General features: G+C 47.3%; 1 protein-coding gene across 3 annotated transcripts in view; it reads right to left on the bottom strand.

The window, feature by feature from the left end:
- Positions 1 to 20,494, bottom strand: part of IGSF3 (immunoglobulin superfamily member 3) — a 101,544-nt gene that overhangs the window by 79,821 nt on the left and 1,229 nt on the right. The gene's annotated exons all lie outside the window — the stretch shown is intronic.

The following is a 20,494-nucleotide window of genomic DNA, read 5'->3' as shown; positions in this document are numbered from 1 at the left end:
CCTTACTTAGCACTGCTGTGGAGTCCAGAGAAAAAGCAGGGACTGATACCCCACAAAACGATGCTTCATTTCAAGAAGTCTTTTCCAAGCTCACCGTTGTCCAGCCACTGAGAACACTTCCCCAAGCAGCCATCTTACTTTTCAGTGGCTGAAGACTAATGTAGTCTATATGGGAGACTCTGCCCCAACAGGCAACACCAAAACAGAGACAATCTTCTAGCAACATGCACCTGCTATTCTGTGAAGTCTCCTGTTAATGTGCACAAATAAAAATTAGGTTCCAGCTTAATTTTTGCATAAACAAGTCACAGCCGGGACAATCTCAGTACATTGCAACCTGCTGCCAGATGGAAAAAAACAATGCTATCAGAAGAAAACATGTGGTAAACCCCCCCCCCCCCCCTTATTACTGTAAAGCCTCATTCTGGGAAAATACAGTATTTTGCCTGATATATTTTTTGTCATGCCAAGAGAGTTCACTGTACTGAAAGGCTGGCTGGAGCCACCTGCAGAACAACTCTGTCCCTATCCTCCCCACCCTTTTGCTTTGATGTTTAAATCATGCTACCAAGGGTGCCTGATCCCCTATCCTCCTCCTCCTCCACTCCTGCCACCATCCCGCCACTCCCAGGACATGGACCATCCTTCCTGAACTGACTCAAACAGCTATTCATTCCTCATTCAAATTCCTCCCACTGCTGAGCCAACTAAGGATGGCTAAGTAGAGAGGTCAGCCAGGAACAATTTATACAATAATTGGTATGGAAATATCACAATCAGCGGGGAAATATCAAAGCACAGGCAAACGAGACAGGAGCCGCCAATGAAGCTCTTTGTTCTTCCAACACAACTGCTTTCACTCATCTCTGCTAGCTGCTCCATCTCACAGCCACTCACTTCCACAGCAGATGTTTACTGTCTTTTAAGAAAAATGTTTTCAATAAATATGAAAGAAGTGACATTTCTTTTAATCACCATAGATTGTTCTGGCCTGTGACTAGCTTCCCAAGTTCTGACTGCAAAAGAGGTCTTGTACCTCTACTATAATTATGCATCCAGTCAGACATCCAACCCCCTCACCAAGATCAGAGCCATTTTTTATCCTTTGGTTCTTCTCAGATCTGGTCCTTATATTGACAGATGACTTCCTTACTTTCCCCAGTACAGCATTGGTATTCTACAGCTGCACAGTGTTAAATATGATCTGCCCTTGTGAATTTTTCTTTTTTTAAGCAAACCTCATACTATATGGAGGTCACATTCCTCTAACTGCTACTTCTCTGCGTCTACAATTAGGCTTGTTAAAATATGCTCGTTTTAACACTGCCTTAGAATGGCATATTCTTGAGCCACAGATCATCTCTATTACTACAAACTTTAAACTTCTCAAAATGCTGGAAGGTGGAAGGAATAATTCATTATCTATGTTGGATGCTGAGAAAACAAGAAACAATAGGCTTGGACTTGAACAGCAGAGATTCAGGTTGGACATGGGGGCTAGGTATGTTTTTTAACTTCCCAGAAGCAAGGAAAGTGAAGCATCAGAAAGACTGCTTTGTGAGTCTGAAGCCTCTCACAGTACAGCTCCCTCTGACATTTACCTTCTTCAGGAATACCATAGGTGGAGATGAACCTGCCCCAGGGGATACACGACACAAGATGTCCCTGCTCTTACAGTTCTATTGTTCTCAATCATTCCCTCAGAAAGTAGATTTAAAGTTACTTGGCTGCACTAAAGTCTGAAACTACTCTTTAATCTAGTATAGCTTTACTTTGAAAAGTCATGGAGCCAAGCGTCCAGAAGCCAGCCAGCCAGCCATGCCTGTGGTCAAAGAAAAGAGCGATACCCCATATTAACAAAAGGGAGGAGGATGGCAGGGCAGCCGTTCTGCACACAGGTCCCTGAGCTCAGCAGCTCGTGGTGCTCAGCCTCCTTACTTCACACGGGCTTTGAAGAAGCCAGTGCATCAAGGTGTACCTGATGTAAAAGGTGAATAACAAACATCTGATATACGAGGGAAAGACTGAGCTGACTGTCCTGCTGGTTCAGATTCATAATGGTAAACGACTGCTGGCGGCTCAAATATCTTTGTGCTACACACCTAGTGCTTATTATAATTTGACTACTTTCCTGCAAAGATGCTGAGAAAAAGAATCCCTTATCTGCAATCCTTGTATTCCCCAAAGGAGATACCAGTTTTGAGTAACCCCACAGAACGCCAGAGAGCTCCAGTAGCACTATAAACTCTTTTCTGTACTTCAGGTAGAGGCTGTCCCATGAATCTATTTAATCAACTATTTCTCTTCCTCCAAGGTCAGAATAGAACTTTCCCAGCCCTTTTCCAACCCTCAGATCAGCATGTTCTTCATATACCATACCATCATTACTCTTATCATTACGGGAAAAAAATACGCAAGCAGAAGCTCCTTGGCAGATTATACTTACATTGGGAATATGCAGGCAGGAAGTGTTGGTTTGCCCATGCACTACTTCTAACTTGCACTGCTCCTTGTGTCTTATCCTCAGGAGTTTCTTCTTTCCTACAGCCCACTGAATACATGCCCTAGTGACTTTTATCACTACTGCTGGTTCCAGGTCTGGTTAAGCACTACAATACACAACAGCATATACACTGGCCTGCTGGAATGCCCAAGACAATGCCTACTTTTATATTTTTCCAATGAAAAGCAGTGATGGCTTCATTAATGCCTTCCCAGCCTGAGCTTTGAAGCTGTAACCACAGGTACTCATTGTAAGACTTAATGTAGACCTGCACAAAAAGTGAAGTCTCCCAAGATTCCTATGTGTGTTTTTTATTCTGTTCTTTCAGCTCTTAAAATGCATGTAAGGACACACCATTTACCCTGGCATTTCTACTACTGCTTCCAGACCTCTAAAAGATTCAGCATTGTCATACTAGTACCAAAGCTATGAAGCGTCAACACACATTTCAGACAGCTTAACTCTTAGCTGGTATGTGTTCCCAACCTATCAAGAGGAGGGGGGGAAATGAAATTGTTCGAGTGACAAAGCTAGGCAGGAAATTTCTGACATAGTTCATTATGCCCTGCAGCCTCTGTATTCCTTTTTATTATCGTTCTTCAGTCTTCAGGTCCTACATGTTCAACAGCCAGGGTCACTCTTAGAATTGTCAAATGTTATTCCCTGTGTGATGGCTCACTCTCAGACAATAAGAAACTTCATTTTGTTTCACAGTCAATAATGTTTTAATGTTGCTTCTTTTTTCATTTTCCTGCATGCTCTGCAATCCCTCCCAATATTAAACAGCTGAATGCCCCTATTATTGCTGTAATTCACCTCATAACATCCCAGATGCTTAAAATACTCTCCCAGGAGAAAAGCATGTAGAGTCCCAAATCTCACCTTCACATTATTCCTGCCAAAAGGAAACAGCATTTACTACCCAGCCTTTCATTAAAGGAATTCCCTCTCTTTCATGAAGAGGTTTCTCAAAATAATTCTGATCCATGGAGAGCGTGGTTCCTTACCTTTCCTCAAATTTGCTTTTCCTGAAGAAAAGCAAAGCTGCTTGCTCTCTTCATGTGAAGCAAATGGAAGGAGGGAGCACACACAAGTGCCTCCCTTTACCTCCAAAGAGGAACTCCAGCATCTTGGCCCATCTTTCCATACTCCTGGAAGTTGCTTATTTGGCTTACTTCTATTCCCCTTGCTCCGAGTGACTCCAGGTTTTCCCTTACTTTGGTAAGGATGACATTTCAGAGTTCAGCACCCTGACTTTCCCTAGGGCCTTTACCTGCATGCTTATTCTTCTGGGCAGGGCCAGAGCATCTTCTTTTCAACTTCAAAATCAGCACCCTCAAATAGCCATTTATGAATTGCTTAACCCCAAATCATTTGCTTTCTAAGGAGAGAGACTTAACAATAATCTGTTAGATATAGACATGTTTGACAAGCTGATGACAAACTGCCCTGCTGCACATCCCTCCCTACCTCCCAAAGCACATTGCTCCTCCAGCACTCCAGCTGTATCCTTTGGCATGGGCTCTGCACCTGCTCCCCACCTCCTTTTGAGCACGCAGTTCTGTAGACATGGCATATATAACTGCAAATAGTTACAAAGTGTAATACCTAGAAATGAATGCAGCCAAGAGCAGTCTCTCCCACTTCCTTCTGGCATGCTAAAGAAACATTTGTGCCCCTCAGCCATAGCCATTAACATGAGAGAACATCCAATTTGCAAGGCAAAGCTGCCATCTTGTACCTCTTCTTCAGCAGGAAGAGCTTTCAGGTAAACAGCAAATTAAGTTATCCCCAAAGTCAAGTGTACTGGCTAAAAGCATGCATTTCTCTGAAACAATTTTCCCACCCCACCATAAAGGATCACAAGAATACAAAGCATGGCCATACAATAGCAGACAGTTTCTATTTCCCCCTCCAATTCTTCTAGTTTCTTCTCTGTTCACTAAGCACCAGCAAGATGCTGCCTCTCAAAACCTCTGTGATTCAGTTAGACACCATCCCTGAAAAAGACACAGATCTGGAGAGATTCTTCAGCTACCTGCTGCCTCTTACTGCTAATTAAGATGTCAGAACTCTTCGTCTTCTTACACTGTAATTTATTAGTTTGACATGTTACAGAGACTATCAGCAGTTGTCACCAAATTACCAAGGCTCCCATTTCAAGTGGGAGGACAGGTGCTTTCTGGTATTTGGAAAGGAAAACAAAAAAAAGAGAGATACAGAAGCTGTTACATTACTATTGCTTCGAGTCTGGGAGGGAGAAAGGTACAATGATTCTCTCTACGCACATTCATAACACAGTACTATTACCAACGAGTAAGAGGGACAATCAGATGCAATTCTCCTCCCTGGGGAGGAACAACCCCATGCACCAGGGGCAACCAACAAGCTAGAAAGCGCAAGAAAACACTTTTTTAAAACAAACAAACCAACCAACCAACCAAACTTGTGAGGGGTGACTGCACACTGGCACAGGTTGCCCAAAGAGGTTGTGGACTCTCCATCCCTGGAGATATTCAGAAGCAGTCTGGACATGATCTTGAGCAACCTGCTCTAGGTGGTCCTGCTTGAGCAGGAGGCTTGGACCAGATGACCCCCACAGGTCCCTTGCAACCTCAACCATTCTGTGAAGGACACTCCAACAGGACTGCATTCACTGCTGCTATAGGCTCTTATTTACCTTAGCTCAGCACCAAGCACCTACTCAGAGCAGCTGCACCGTGCCAGCTCCCCTACAGAGAAAACAGCAGCAGAAACACCCTCATCCCAGGAAATTCAGTTTAGAAATGTGGTTTCACAATGCAATTAAGCTGATCTAGGTACCAGCTGCCATGGAAAAAAAAGCAGTCTTGCTTTCCCACTTACTTTATTCCTAGCAACATACACACTCCTCTCCCCGTGCTTGACCCCGTAGTGAGCTGAAAGAAGAACAACCCAAGGAAAGAGTTATTTGTTTCCACTAAGACAGCAAGAACGCTTTGTTCTTTTGGGTTCAGGGATGGGGGCAAACAACCCTTTTCACTAGCAGCTGGGATATTCCACCAGCTCAGCCATACCGTGAAACAGCACCTTCAGACAGGCAGCAGACGGGTCAAGAGAGGCTGGGGAGCAGGAGAGAGCAAGGCAGCGTGTGAGGAAGTGCGGCAGTGTCGATCTGCTGGGAGACCCTGATGGTGGGTCTCTAACAGGCCTTGTGGCAAAGCACCAGGTGAAGCAGTGCTGCAGGTGCTTGCTGCAGGTTACTCTGAATTGCATAGAAGAAAATGAAGGGCTCCAAGCCACCATTTTTAGCAAGCAACCATAAGAGCAGGAGACTTAATGAAGCCTAGCTTCCTATGCCTTCAGGAGGGAGGCTGTCTCTGAGACTAATGATTTGACTGCAAGCTTCACTGGAGCTTCTCCGACAGCTGGCACAGTCACTTGGAGGCATTGCTAGAGCCCTTGAAGAAAGTCCCCTTCAGTCCGCTGCCACCCCCCCCACACCAGCTCAGCTACCTACTCTTCACAAGACTTGCAGGAACTCGTTTATCTCCAAGCTCTCTACTCCCCTCAAATTTGCGTGAAATTGGCCAAAGGGCTGCCAGGTTATCCAGGAAGGGGCGGCAGACAAGGCAGCACGATCAGATAAGCCATCTTTCTCTGAGAACGCAGCCTGAGGAAACCCAATGAGAGGCAGAGGCTGGGAATCGAAAACCACACAGAGGGAAGAAGTGCTAGAAAAGACAAGGTAGAACAAGGCTAAGAAGGGCTTTTAAAGAGAAGACAAGCATCTTGCGTTTGGCAGGGCAGAGGAGGAGGAACTAATTCAAGAGTTCAGGGGAATAAGCACTCAACAAAGAAACCTGAACAAATTTCAGAGGCAGAAATGGATAGGAAGTGCTGCAGCTTACACTTCTTAAGCAGAAAGACTCAGGTGCACACACATGCATGTGCATAAGCGCCAGAGACAGAGGTCAAGATTTTAATTTGAACAGAAACGTGAACTTGTAACATCAGCAGAGAGAAACCAGTCCAATTTTTATTAGTGGATAAAATTACCAAGAGGCTGGGACTGTAGGAAGAGATGTACAGTGTCACAGAATAGGCCTCTCATAGCCACAAAAAAACCAAACCCTGAAGCTGCGCAGAGTATACTCATGAGGATGTAATAGCAGCTCTGCCAGAGAGGCCGGAGAAGGCAAAGACAACAGGACTCGGAGAAAACAGTTCCAGAAAGAAACCAAAACTGGTTATCACAAGGGCAATTGCTAAGTCAAGGAAGTAATGCTAGATCACAACTAAGATGTAGAGCAGTGGGGGCTATTAAGAAAACCCTTGCAAAGTAAATCACAAAGACAGACTAAACTGGCAGAGAGCTGGGAGGCAAGAGCTCCAGACAGAGCATCTCATGGGGTTTGTGGAGGACAGAGCAGCTGCTGAAGGAGGAGGGGATAAAGCAGCTTTGTATCGAGGGATAGAGGCTACAAGTAGCAAAGCAAATGACAGAGACAAGGGAAAATGAGCTGGGACCTGTAAAGCAAGCAAAAGGGTTATAAAGTTTACGTTTGTGAATAGCATGGACACGGAGTACAGGGTAAACCCCCAGGTAAAGGCAGGCCCTTTTTTGTATGTCAGTCCTCTTTGTAAAATCGCTAAGGTTTGAGGAGCAAATCTGAAGGTGGAGAAGGGGCTATCCAGGCTGGGGTGGGGAAATATCGTTAGCAGCATTCAGTAAAACAGGAGCAGTTAAAGCATTTATGAGGAAGAAGGCAGAGGGAAGGAGCCGAGTGCTCTCTGAGACAGGGAGGTCAGTGCGGTCAGGAGACTCATGCCAGCTTCACACCACTGCATGACAGCAGGAGCAGAGGCAGCAGATGGCGGGGCCGGGAGATGGGAGAGACAGTGGAAAAAGTGTCCCGGAGGGTGGCGGCAGATGCCACTGCATCAGTAGTGGAAACAGCTATGGGACACAAATACTGACAAAAGAAGAGGGGTGGGGGGAAATCTAAGTCCAGGGTGCAAGAAGAAAGGTGGCACCAGAGACACGTAGGGAGGGGGAAAGCAGAAAGACCCCGTAGCGGGAGAGTGGTGTTGACTGAAAACCAAGACAAACAAAAGCCAGGCTGGCAAGCCAGGTATCTCATTATGGCACGGGTGATCCAGGCATAGGAGGAAGGACCCTGGACTAACCAATAGCACTTGCTGAATGAGAGAGGCCCCAGCCTTCAGCACCAAGTCAAGAACTACACACAAAAGATGCAATGGAGAAAGGGACATGACCTTAATGACCACAAGTCTCATTTGATGTATGGAGTCTGGAAAAAACTGCAAGTTGGATATTTTCAGGATTATAGCATCAGATCAGCAACACCACACCTCGGGCACAAGTCCAAACACCTTCCTGCCTCCCAGAGCAACGCATCTTGGCACCCACATGATGAGACGGGGCAGCATGGCCCGAGAGATTCTCCGAAGGCGATACACACCAACTTCAGCAAGAGCAGACTTGCCCCTTCGTAGGGCTGCAGGTTTATCTGAAGGCCTGGAGAAAGCACAGTCCCAGTTTCCATACACAGACTACATGTCTGAGGGTGACTAAACAGCATTTGTCACTAAATAAAAAAACCCTTCCCAGCCAACTGAGAAAAGCAGGGGGTGAGGGGGTTGGGTGAGGTAAACCCTTCCTCTGCTGATACACCACACTGAGCGTCCTCCTGCCTACACTCCCTGATGAGCAGAGGTATGCAGAAGTTTCGATCTTCAGCTACTTACTTAGCAGAGCCTAGTCCCCTCTGATCAGGGAGTTAAGGAAAGGCTTACATAGCTACCAGGAAGGGAGGCTTTTTATTTATCTGATTTCAACATGCCCAAGTTATCAGACTCTAGAGGAATTCAATTAATGAGAATAAAACTCTTGTTTGATGCAAGTCTGGAAGGGTGGGGTTTTTTTTTCTGTAAATAGCTGTGCCCCAGAGATTTCACACTGATTATAAGCCTTAACAGCGACTGACTGATGCAAGTTGAACAGATACAGCAACCGTACCGAAACGCCACACATGCTGCAGACCCGTTGGGGACTGACAGGGAGAAAGGAGGGAGAGGCAGGCAGGGCCAGGAAGCTGGGAAAAGCAGGTCCAAAGGAGCTGCTGATGCCGTCCCTCCTCCTCAGTTTACCGCAGCGGACTGCAAGTGGTAAGGGTTGACACCAATTGCATTTAAGCACCCACTAGCACAGCTTCATGAGCACCTGCCCGCAGCAGCTGTGAAATACCACCTCCAGACAACTGAGGCAAAACTAAACGCCCTGCACAAGCTGACAAGGCAAGGCTGGGGCACCATTGGCAGGTGGCCGCTCCTGGTAAATGTCCTAAAGCATGCAAAAGCCACCCCCGGTGCCCAAGCCACAGCCCGAAGCCACAGCCATTCCAGGCTGGGGAGGTGCCCCCAGGCCCATCGCAGCCACCATCTCCCTGCCAGGCCCTGAAGAACCTGGCACTCGCCAGGCTCCTGGCCGGGGCTTCCTGCCACCACGGCATCCCCTGGGTCTCCCGGTGAGGGGGGAGAACGACCTGCGGGGGCAGCGGGAGCGAGGGGACCGTGGCACACATTGCCTCAGATTTCCATCTCAGGCCAGGCCACGAGAGGGAAGGCACCAAGTTGTCTCTGCCTGGGACAGAGCTGCTGACGAGGGGCACTGGCAGCTTTCTGGTGGGCTCCAGCCTCGCTGGCTCTCTGCCGGGGCCGGGCCCACTCACCCACTACCACCCGGTGAAGTGGCACGAATGGCGCCCAGCCCGTCTCCCAGGGAGGGACCACGGGGCTCTGGCAAGTCCAGGGGTTGAACCCAGCATGTTAGTATGGCCATGGGTCACGCCTGGGCCCGGGGTTAGCCATCGGCACCATGAAAGAGAGGGAAGGAAGGAACCCTGACAGCAATACAGGCTTTGGAGAATTTTACCTGGATAATCCTCTCCTAAGGCTGGCCGGCTGGCTTTAAAGAGGACATAAGGGGGAACATCACAAACCACCGAACCAAGAGGAAGCAAACACAGGGTGCAAAACTTTTCTCATGCAAACGTTTTTTTTTAAATCCTGCCATGAAGATAAGCACGGCTCCCAACACCGGCTTCCAGCCTGTGCTCGTCCTAGGAGATTTACCCAATGTTTATTCAAGGCACATTTCACTAAAACCCACATGGTTATATCCAGCCAGGAGACCAAACAAACATCCATAATTTCCTTTGACACCTCCTAGCTACGCTGCTCTGACAAAAGAAACCAGAGTTGCTTTTTGTTGTCCAATACCATTACATGCCAACAAAAAAAGAAACTCCAGCTCCCTTACTAAACCCCTTCAACATAGCAAGTGAGACAGAGAGGAATTGCAGGCTGAACCAGCCAGAATCCATCAGCTGGTTAGGACAGCACCAATAATACCTCCTGGCTGTATACTTGGGAAAGACACGTAGGTGTTCCTATAGTCTACTTACACAGAAACCTGAGGAACTCTTCCTCCTCTTCCCTCAGGGAGATTCAAGACATTTGAGGTTTAACAGCTGCAACAAACAGTCTCCTCTTACAAGTGAAAATATTCAGGAACAAGATAACAAGAGACACAGTTACTGAAACAGGATGAAAACAGGGAAAAAGCCTCTGGGGTCTAAGCACTGCCCTAACGACTGCAGACTGCTACTCAGAAAATCTGAATGCGAGTATACAGCTCTCATCACCACTTGCACATCAAATAGGAATGGCAAGATGCAAATCTTGCTGCCTGCAAGAGAGGTAATCTAAGCCACCATTTGTGAGCAACCTGCTAGCAATGCCACAGCCCCTGCAAACACACAGAAATAAAAATGTGCAAATGCCCTTGATCTTGTATTCATTCCCCAGTAGATTACTGTGCTGAACCCAAACATCACTACTTTTCTCTTTGGGGGAGTTGAGGGCACAGTCCTTATTACACTTGAAGTGGCAAGAGAATATATTCTCTATTCAAATTTGATTGCAGACATGGGAGATGGGTTAAAAAAAACGTAAAAGGGTTAGAAGGGAAATAATGCCAGCTATGCTCCTGTAGAACAGTTTTAAGAACAGTATTTTACTTACTTCACAGCCAGGAAGTATAGCAATTCTACAAAGCCAACTCAAAATTAGCAGATACATTTTCCCTGTACACTAGAAAAGAACGCGGATGCTAAACCCATTATATAGACAGCGAAGTGTCATCAGAGCAAAGAAGGTAAAAATAGCGGTTATCTGTAAGATGACTAAGCAAATGGATTTTCAAAAATATGCTTTCAAATACGACACCCTTTTCTTAGAGCTGCATGCATCCGTTTAGCTTTGTTAATTTCTCAATTCTTTCTTTTGATAATTTATTTTTGGCCTCCCACTAGCATACTTCCCCAGAAGCCTTGCTTCACCCTACCCACACTCAACACTCACATCCACGTATGGAGAACAATTTAGAAACTGATGCTGATCACCCCAGTAACTACAGAGAACCTCTACCACAGCACTTTTAGGATCACGTACATGCATTTCTTTTACATCCATCCACCAGAAAAATGGATTCCTGCTATCTCCCACCCTCATTTCTACTCCATCCTCATCACCCCCACCTATCTCAGGGGTCTTCATAGCTCCACTGGCATCTTCCAGGACTGATGAACCCTCCCTTCTCATGCGACCCTTGCTTCCATCACTTTTGCAGGCAAGCAACAGCCCACCTCTTTACCAGGCCACTGTCAGTGCCCAGAGGAAGAGGCTAGATGTTGCCACCTCGGGAACAGCAGTGGTTACAAAAAATGGGAGCAGCAGAGCTGGGTACTGCTCCTGCAGCTGCGGTGGGAGCCACATTCCCCAGCACCTCTCCCTCCCGCACATGCTGCCAGCAGCCAGGCTGAGGCTGCTGGCCTCAGCTACTGCCACACTCCTCTGTGCATCTCCCTCTCTTCCACCAACACCCAGATGTCTCCATAAAGAAAATTACCCTTTCCTCAGAGTGCATCTCTTTAGGGATTTAGTTGGCCTCCACACTGCTGCAATTGCTGGTAATCTACATTTCTGAGGTAACAGCAGTAGTTGCTGCTTGGCCAAGCTTCCCAAGTCATTCCCCTGCCATGCCAAAGCCCTGCACATGGCTCCCCTCCGGCTCCTTCTCACAGAGGGATGGGTACCTGCTGGCACCCCAAAGAGCCAGCTCCTGCTGCCTGCCCCGACCCCTCGTCCTCCAGAAGCCGAGCACAAAGCCCTGGGATGCCCTTCCCAGCAAGCCTGTTTCCAAGGCTCAAACCCATTACATTGAGATCATTAGGATGCTTTTAGTAACGTATCCCCGTGGACCTGCTAGAGCAGCTATTAGGTATTTGACACAGAGTAAATCTTCCCTCACGCTCACCCCTCTCATCCCTACATCCTCCCCCAAAACAAGCCAGGCAAAAGATGGGGACAGACTGAACTACACAGCTCTGTGATCCAGACGAGAGCCAGAACTAGGGTGCCACCAGCCCAGCATGGGCAGGCCTCCGGGAAGAGGCGACAGATCTCTCCAAGACCAACCCCTCGCCTGCCCTACACCACCCCACGCGCCTCAGGGTGGTCTCAGATAGCTTCCCACCCTCCACCAGGAGGAAACCAACCTCCTTCCCACCACACGTTCGCTGCCACCTTCTCCCCTGCAAAGGCTGCAAAAAAAGTCAGCCCGAGCACCAGGGCCAGGCACAAATCCAAAACACCGCTGCAGTAAGCGCTGCCACTCCTTTGCATGGTGCTCACAGGGTAGTGAGGGTCCCCTGCCAAGCTCCCTGGGAGCACCCAAGCCAAAGCAAACCAATGGCAGACCCCTGTGCATAGCAACTGGCATTCTTCATCCTTTACTTTTGCAAAGTTATTCCATTTAAAAGATAAATGGGATGATCTCCTATGATTTGCCCCACAAAGGCAGAGGAAGCTGCAGTGGAAGCAAGTTTTTAGCCTCACCTCTCCCACCTTCAGCAGCAGAAGGTGGTGTACTTCCAAGCACATCATGGGAAAGCCCTCCCTATGGAGTGGAAGGGGGTTAACCTGCAGCTGCAGAAGAACCATGCAGGCACAAGTGGAAAATTCAAGGAGTGGATGGGGTGTAAGAGCAGTACAAAAAAGAAAAGAACAAAAAACTAGGCATCTCAGGCAAGACATGCATGAATGCAGACAGGGTCCCTCTACACTCTAATGATGATGGCAGTACATGAGAAGCCAACTCTAAACACACCTCTCCTTACATCTAGGCAAGGGGAAGCAGGTGGGAGAAAAAGCTATGTGAGATGAGAAAGAGGAAGGTGTTTTGACATCTACATATGAAGACGAGCAGGTAGATTTACACCTACCTTGCAGCCCTTCGGACTCTGGACAACCTCTGCCGTACCGGCATCCGAGGCTGATCTCTGATCCCTGCTTGCAGGCAGGGCATCTGAAGCTGATCTTGTTCAAGTCTGCCTTATTTACAGCAGAAAGGAGCAAGTGCATGGAGACTTAAAGCATTTGGCAGCTACACACTCTGGATTAGATTTAACTGCTGACTAGCTCATGGCATGGGACTGATTAGACCTAACAGCTCCTTACACGCCAGTGACCCATAGATTAACTGTGCTGCTCTAACACTGATGGCTGGAATGACTCGCAGCAGCTCCAAGTTACAGTCACGTGGGCTATGCCCCACGAGCATAATAGGGTGGCAAGAAAAGGCTGGTCCCATTCATGTAGGATAAGCAAGAGAGCTTGTGCAGGTAAGTAACACCATAGAGCTCAAAGTAAAAATCAATTTTCTTCTTTTCCCAACACCAAGAGTGAAATCAATCAGGGCATAGCAATCTCTTCTACACTACGCTCCCAACATGTATAAGAAAAAAGCAGCCTGCTTGCTTAATGACAGCAAGCAAAGCCTCAGCCCTAACACTGCATTTTTCCTCCAAAAAAATCCCATGACACCTTTTAAGCCACTTTCTCTACTTCAAGGAGCTGAGAGCAAAGACAGAGCAACTTGCCTACAATTATATCTCAAGTCAAAAGAAAGCACTGGAATTTGCATGCTGTGACTCCTGCTGTAGGCGCCGGATAACACTGCAGGCATAAAGGTCAAACCCTTCAGCAGGAGCTCTCAAGATACTGTCTGGAGGCCACAAGCAGTCAGCAGAAAGCTGAGAGATGGCACAATGCCAGCCCAGTTTCTCTTGGTATCCATGCCCTTCATTGCAAAGTGCCTTAGCACCTGGCAGGGCAGTTAAGCAATCATCCCCTGCAAGACAGAGCAAACATCCCTCCTCTGTAATAGGATTAGACAGCAGAGTAGGAAGACGGGGTACGGGAACCTCCAGGAGAGGAAAGCAAAGCTTGACAGCATATTCAGGAGGTGGAAGAAGCTGAGAACCAAGGATTGCATGAGAAGGGAGGGAGCAGAAAGCACTGAGCCAGGGAGATGAAATGATATGGTGAGAGGGGGCAGAGTACTTTGAAAGCACACCGGAGATAAACACATTCAGATAATTGCTTAGAAGGGAATAAATATTAGTAAGTACTATAATTACCTTGAACACTTTACAAAGCTGTAAGAAGAAACATGACTAGAAGAAGGGCTGGCACACATGCTTGTTAGGAGCTCCTATTTCAAGCTACCAAGAAGTAACCGAAAAGGCCTGACACCCAGGCTGGTAATTTCAGCCTGGCAGCCAGCCACAGCCCTTTGGCTAGATCCTAGGTACTGGGTAACCTGAGTTAATAAGTGCCAGATTCCAGCAGTACGGTTTTCTGTAGTAAAGAGCTTCTGGAAGACTTTGGGCAACAAGCACCTGCCTTTTCCTGTGGCTCTTACTAAAGGTCCAGCTTTCAGAGACATTTGGAGGAACCTGGGCAGATTCCTATGTCCCTGGTGATGATGCCAAATGGAGACAGAAAGATTAATCCAAGAAGTCAAAATCTCAATTTATCTAAGCAGCCAAATTTTCATACCTGTGCTGTAATGAGAGATCAGAGCCCTTCTTTCCCTGAGAGGCAAACAATTTTTTTTTTGCTTTTTGGGGGCTCACTATCTCATCTTCAAGCCTCCATTTCTCTAAAGGCTTCAGAAACCATCCATTTCACACAGCAGTCTGGGTCAGTGCTGAGCCCCTCTCAAACACAGAACAGACATTTAGCACTACAGAGTCCACAGAAAAATGCATCTACCTCACCCCATGCACCCAGTTCCCTTCAAAAAGCTTATCAACTTTCGTACAAAGCCCAAAAGCCATAAAAGCGATGATGTGCCTCAGGCAGAGAGATCAGGGATGCAGTGGCAGGGTGGGGAACAACCACCAAGCAAGCAAACAAAAAAAAAAAATCCCCAGAAAACCCAGATGCATCACCCATTCCCTGCTATTCCCCTGTAATCATGACGACTCCAGAGGGGAACACATTTGCTGGGAAGCAAAGCTATCCACTTTTGTGTGTGGAGTAGGGAACACCAGGCGAACAATACCGATTCGACTGGTGCCACTAGTTAAAACAAAACAAAACTTAACAGTGCTACAACAGCTGTACATCAAAATCACCTCCAACCACATCAGACCCTGATGAGCGGTTTTGCAAGGGCCAGAAAAACAAAACCCAGACACCAAACCAAACAACCGGCATTAGCGTAACGCTCGACAGTGCTAACGGCTGTGCAGCTGCCCTGTGCGCTGCTCTGCAGCATACACCCTGGATCCCAATGGTTTCTGCTATCCCAATGGTGACACCTTTGTTGCCAGAAACTGCACAGGAATCTCCTTATTCCTGCACTTCAGCAGCAGCCTAAACCCTTCTGGACTGGCAAAGTCTTACGGCTGCCAAGATCAGAAGAGACAAGGAGAAGCGCTAGGTGATTTTTTGAGTCCCAAATGGAATCAACAGCTTGGTAGGAAAAGAGAAGTCGCCCAAGAGGGGTGGTAAGTACACTGCTCAGGAACAAGAGAACAAATAGGGATGGATCCTCACTACCTCCGTTTATTTTGTACTCAGGAGTCTTTGATGTTTTAAAAGCTATGGGTGTGGTGGAAGGCCCAGCATTTTGTAAAATCCATCCTCTAGAGCCTGTTCTCATCTATCTTTCCTATCAGTTGGGTTCTTCACTTTCCTTCTCTTCCTAGTGCTTTCCCTTGGCTCATCTTTTCCCCACTTCTCCACTTAACAATGGGCCACCTCTTCCTTCCCTGTGGACCATCGCCCAAAAAAGAGTGGGAAATGGACCTGGAAACACCGAGGAACCACCAGCAGCAGAGTAAAATCAGAAAGAAGGAACCATAGAGGATATAGGCAGTGGCTTCAGCCAGAAACTGCAGATTAAACACTACACAGGACAGAGCAGGCAGCCTCTGTCAGGAGCCGATAACAGTTAACAGAGTGGCTGCAGTCAAACGCTGGACTCGCCTCAACCATTCGGCAGGGCTGAGTAACTGGTCACAGGCCCTGGACCCATGGTACCGAGGCCCTGCTGCATGAACAGCAAACTGGGGTAACCCAGCCAAATGAATTCACTATGCCTTCCAGCCACCTGCCTCCCCAGCACCCCCCCTTCCCTTAGGCCCCCCATAAACATCTGCAGGACCATGTGAAAAATGGATCTACTTTCAAATCAGACAAGCCCCCCAATCCCTCTATGTATTTACTGGTTTTGCCAAGTTAGTTTTCAGACCAAGCAAGTCGCTCCAACCAGTTCCTCGTGTGAGCACCCTGGCCTGCACCCTCCCCACGCCGGGCAGGAACCAGCTTGGAACAACTCCTTTCAGGAGCAGCCCTGCTTTTTAGCGTTTGCGCAAGTACTGTGCAGCAACCGTACGAGTCCTCAGTGTCAAAGCCTCTCCCTTTTTGAGACAAGCTTCCTGTCACTTAGCTCAGATGGTCTGGTTTTGTGCTCATGTTCAATTGCTTATTGAAATGTGACTTTAGCAGCAACTAGAAAGGCAAGATTTCCTCTTGTCTCATTGCCATTTCCTAACTAAACCTCCTAATGACAAAAAGCTTACTAACACACATCATTCGAAACATGCTCTTAGTATGCTGATGGAGACAGGGTGAGCAACAGGTTAGAGCTGGAAATGACATATATGCACGCAGACATCCTAGACCCACCGAAGGCAGCTGCAGCCCGATTTCTTTGCCTTGCAATTTGATCAAACCCCACTTTGTCAGGAAAGGCTCCATTTTAGCCTCTCCATAGCTTATAAGAAACAGATGCTAAATGTCTCCTAACATTCAACCAGAGAACTATTCCTTAAGAGGATTTTATATGACTAGGAAAGAGATGCCAATATAAAAATGGAGTCAAAACCAATTTAGCAGGTTATCATTAAGGAGTATTTAGCAACTTAAAAGCCAGAAGGCAAATCACAATACTGCAGTTTTCCAGACACTGGCTGGAGGGCCTAAACGTTCTTGATACCAGTAGACAAGTCAAATAACGAGCAGAGGAACCCTAGCAACAAGAAGAAAACTGAATTGTGCTCGAAAAGCTTCCCCCTTCCTCTCAGGCAATTTTCCTGGTGCTCTAAGTTTCTGTCTAGGGTCTGCAGAGTGCTAACTATCAGATAGTGAGGAGCACTCTTTCAGGTTATAGCACTCTTATTCACTTGAGTTAGACCAACTAAAACACCTCTGGCTTCATACTAGACTGTATAACCTTTGAGTCAATAGTTGAATCCATGACTGATTATGCAGGGGTAAGAAAGAAGCCAAGAGAGACCAAAAGGAAGAACTTTAAAAGAAAATTTAAAAAAAACCCACAGTTTTCTGGTCCAAAAAACTCAATAAGCCTCCCAAGACAGAAGCGATGCTTTCCCTATTACCTTCTCTCTCCTGCCCCCCAACCTGTGGTCTGCAGCGCTGTTTATTCTGCCTTTCACTTTATATAATGGGTCTGGTAAAAGTGTTCCAAGTACACATTCGATTTACAATAAAAACTGCTTTAATAAAGACATCTAACTTGACAGAAGGTCAACTAAAAGACGACAATTCGCATAAACCAAAACCTCCTGTGTAAATAAACAGGATTTGCAGGAGCCTCAGGATGTCAGGCAGTCTAGCCAAGACTGCAGGGAGGGAGTCTCCCCGTGAAGAATTACATTTGGGGATGCGCAAGAGCAGAGCCTGCCAGCCCAGCACCCATGGCCGCAGCAGCCTCCCACCACACTCGGCAAACCCAGAGAGCCGGCTGAACCGTGTGCAGAAATGAGGCAACAGCCAGGGCCATCTGCAGAGCCCCTGCCCAACATTCTCCAAAAGCAGCAGAGCCACAGCCCACCCCAGCACACTCAGGATCGGTCCAGGTCCAGCACCGCACACCACGGTGATCTAGAGGCAGCAAACACAGGGGTGAGGGTGACAAAAATCGGCTTGCAAAACAAAGCTCGCGGCAGAGGACTTTGGGCAGACACAGATGGAGAAAGCACGATCTTGGCCACTGTTGCTAACAATGCATCGAGGAGCAGATGAGGTGCCAGCAACATTCCTGGGCCGCTAGCTTTGGTAAACAAAAACAACCCCAAACCCCATGTGTGCAAACACCCACTCTGCCGTTTTCTCCGTCTGTTCTCCTCCAGCCAAGCAGCCTTCAGCTATATTGCATCTAGGCTTGTTGTGTCAGCCACTGACCCCCTCAACCCCTGCGCCGGGGCAGGCAGCAGAAGAGCGGGAGGGTGCGCTAGCACAACACTTGAGTGGCAGTCAACTGCACAATGCTGCTTCCAGCCAGCACCCCTTCACGTCCAGGAGACAGGCCTGTAAGATCATCCCTTCTTTCTCCAAGAGTCACCTCTGCATCGTTATTTCACTCCAACATGCCATTTACAACTGAGCTGCAGTTTCTAGACCTTACGAAGGCTCTACTCCCCTCTAGGAATCACAAATAAATCACCAATTACTATGCACAAATAGAGAGAGGAAGAGGGTAATGAGTCTATGTACATATATACATATGCAATGTTTGAACACAAAGAGCTGTAAATTGCATTCACAGGTGGTATTCTGGAGACTGCACGAGACTCAAAAGCAGAACTATTCATAAACCAGTCACCGACATGAATGAATTCAGCATTCCCCAGAAGCCTATTGCGTTTCCTATATAATACGCTATAAATATGAGGAGTATCAGACTTTGCATCCCTGAAAAAAAGAAGGTAAATCTTGCAACTACACACAGGATTAGCACTGGCTGGCACAAGTATTAATGGTCTCATCGCTGCATGAGGATTATTTACAGCACTTGCTCTATTTTCCCGTTTTGTACTTGCTGTGATGAAGTGCCACTTGTTTAAAGAACCCTGCAACAAACACTGCAGCAAGAGGGGAAAAACCAGCAGATATCTACAAATGTTACACCCACGTGCCAGATGTGGGTTTTCAAACCCTGGTTTTTGCAGTTACTTGGATTCTGGTAGCTAGTTAATGCTTGATGTATTATATTAAATCATCCACCGGCTCCTTCCATAACCACAATTCCTCCTTCAGCAATTCCAATGAGTTTGCAAAAGGATAAGGAAAAATTGAGTTGTATTTCTTTTTCTGCATACTCAACCCATAGTACCTTATCCATATATTCTAGCATTAACATTACTTGTTTGGAAACCAACAGTCCTCTTCTAGCCAGTCACAGATTTACGTTACGAAATAAGGCTTTTTACTCCAGCCCCTTTCCCACCAAGTCAAATGATGCCTCAGCTTTACAAACAGCAACCTAAAGCACTTCTGTGCAACTAGAGGCTTTGAGGCACAGTCACACATCCTCACTTTTGTTAAAACCAGCAGCTGGCAAATGCAGATCAACTGTCTAAAGAAATCCAGGTGAAAAACACCAAAAGAAAGCAAACTTCCAGCATGCACATGGTACACTTCATCCCCTTAAAAGCAGCCTTGCATTTAACACAAGGAGGCCGGCACAATTTTTTTTACAAACTAGATACGTCCACAGGATTTGGGGACCGCTGAAAAGCGACCGATTCTCCAAGTGACAGAAGACAGACACTTCGCAGCTCATCCCTCAGGGAGGATGAAGGCACGTTCAAGCCAGTTTTCGGTCAAACCCAGAAAGCCAGCTTCTGCCAAGCAAAGAGTCGGGGCGGCCTCGGCAGCCGGCCAGGAGCGGGGTTAGCACCGCCGCGGGGTGTACAGCGCAGGCCTGGAGGGTCCCACTTCTGTACCGCCGCGGGAAGCCTTCGGCAAGACGATGCCCTCTGCTGCTACGCCGCCGCATCAGCCGGGCGCGCTCCGGAGCGGCGAGCAGGCAACCGCTCGCTCGCTCGCTCCATATTAGGAAGCCTTAATCCAGAATGGTGTTATTGTTCTTCAACAGGAGAGATTGAGCGTGTGAAGACAAGGCAGCAAGCGATTGCCGTTCGCCTATACCCATCTTGCGGGCTACAACAGACTGCCTGTACTCGGGGAGCAAAGTCATCCTGGATAAACTTAGCTTTAAGATGGCTTTTTTCAGGGAATCCAAGGAAGAAAGCTACTCGTTAAGGGGAAGTTTGAACCTTCTCCAAAACCATTTCAAAGAGTCATCTCTCCTTCCTAAAGACAGACAGAGAGCATGAAAAACCACACACACACACACATACACACAAAGTGGAGACATGGAAGCACAATGGCAATTCAAGTAAAGGTGTTGTTTCCAGATTGGTATAGCAGGTATGTGACAATTCTCAAGCCAGTAAAATTGCCAGCCTTGCTGCTTCTTCCTTCAATAGCATTAATGCGGCAGAAAACCTTACCAGTGAAAAGGCAAATCAAAACAACTCCGAGGTTGCTCTGCTCTGTGCATGCACAGGCATAAAACAGCATGAGGGTGCCGTACTGTATTTTCCACAAACGTCCCCACCGACTCATAGTACTAAGCCAGGCACACGGGCTGCCGCAAAAAACGTAAGAGGCATTTTAATTGTCTTGTATTCTGCTTTTCCCGAATTTGTAGGAAGGGATCCTGCATTGCTACAGCATCTCTCACCCACCAGTGGGGTCCCAAAG

Source organism: Aquila chrysaetos, chromosome 7, assembly GCF_900496995.4.
Source record: "Aquila chrysaetos chrysaetos chromosome 7, bAquChr1.4, whole genome shotgun sequence".
Classification (NCBI taxonomy): domain Eukaryota; kingdom Metazoa; phylum Chordata; class Aves; order Accipitriformes; family Accipitridae; genus Aquila; species Aquila chrysaetos.
Note: the sequence above shows the minus strand (reverse complement) of the source record. Positions and strands in the feature narration are given on the sequence as shown.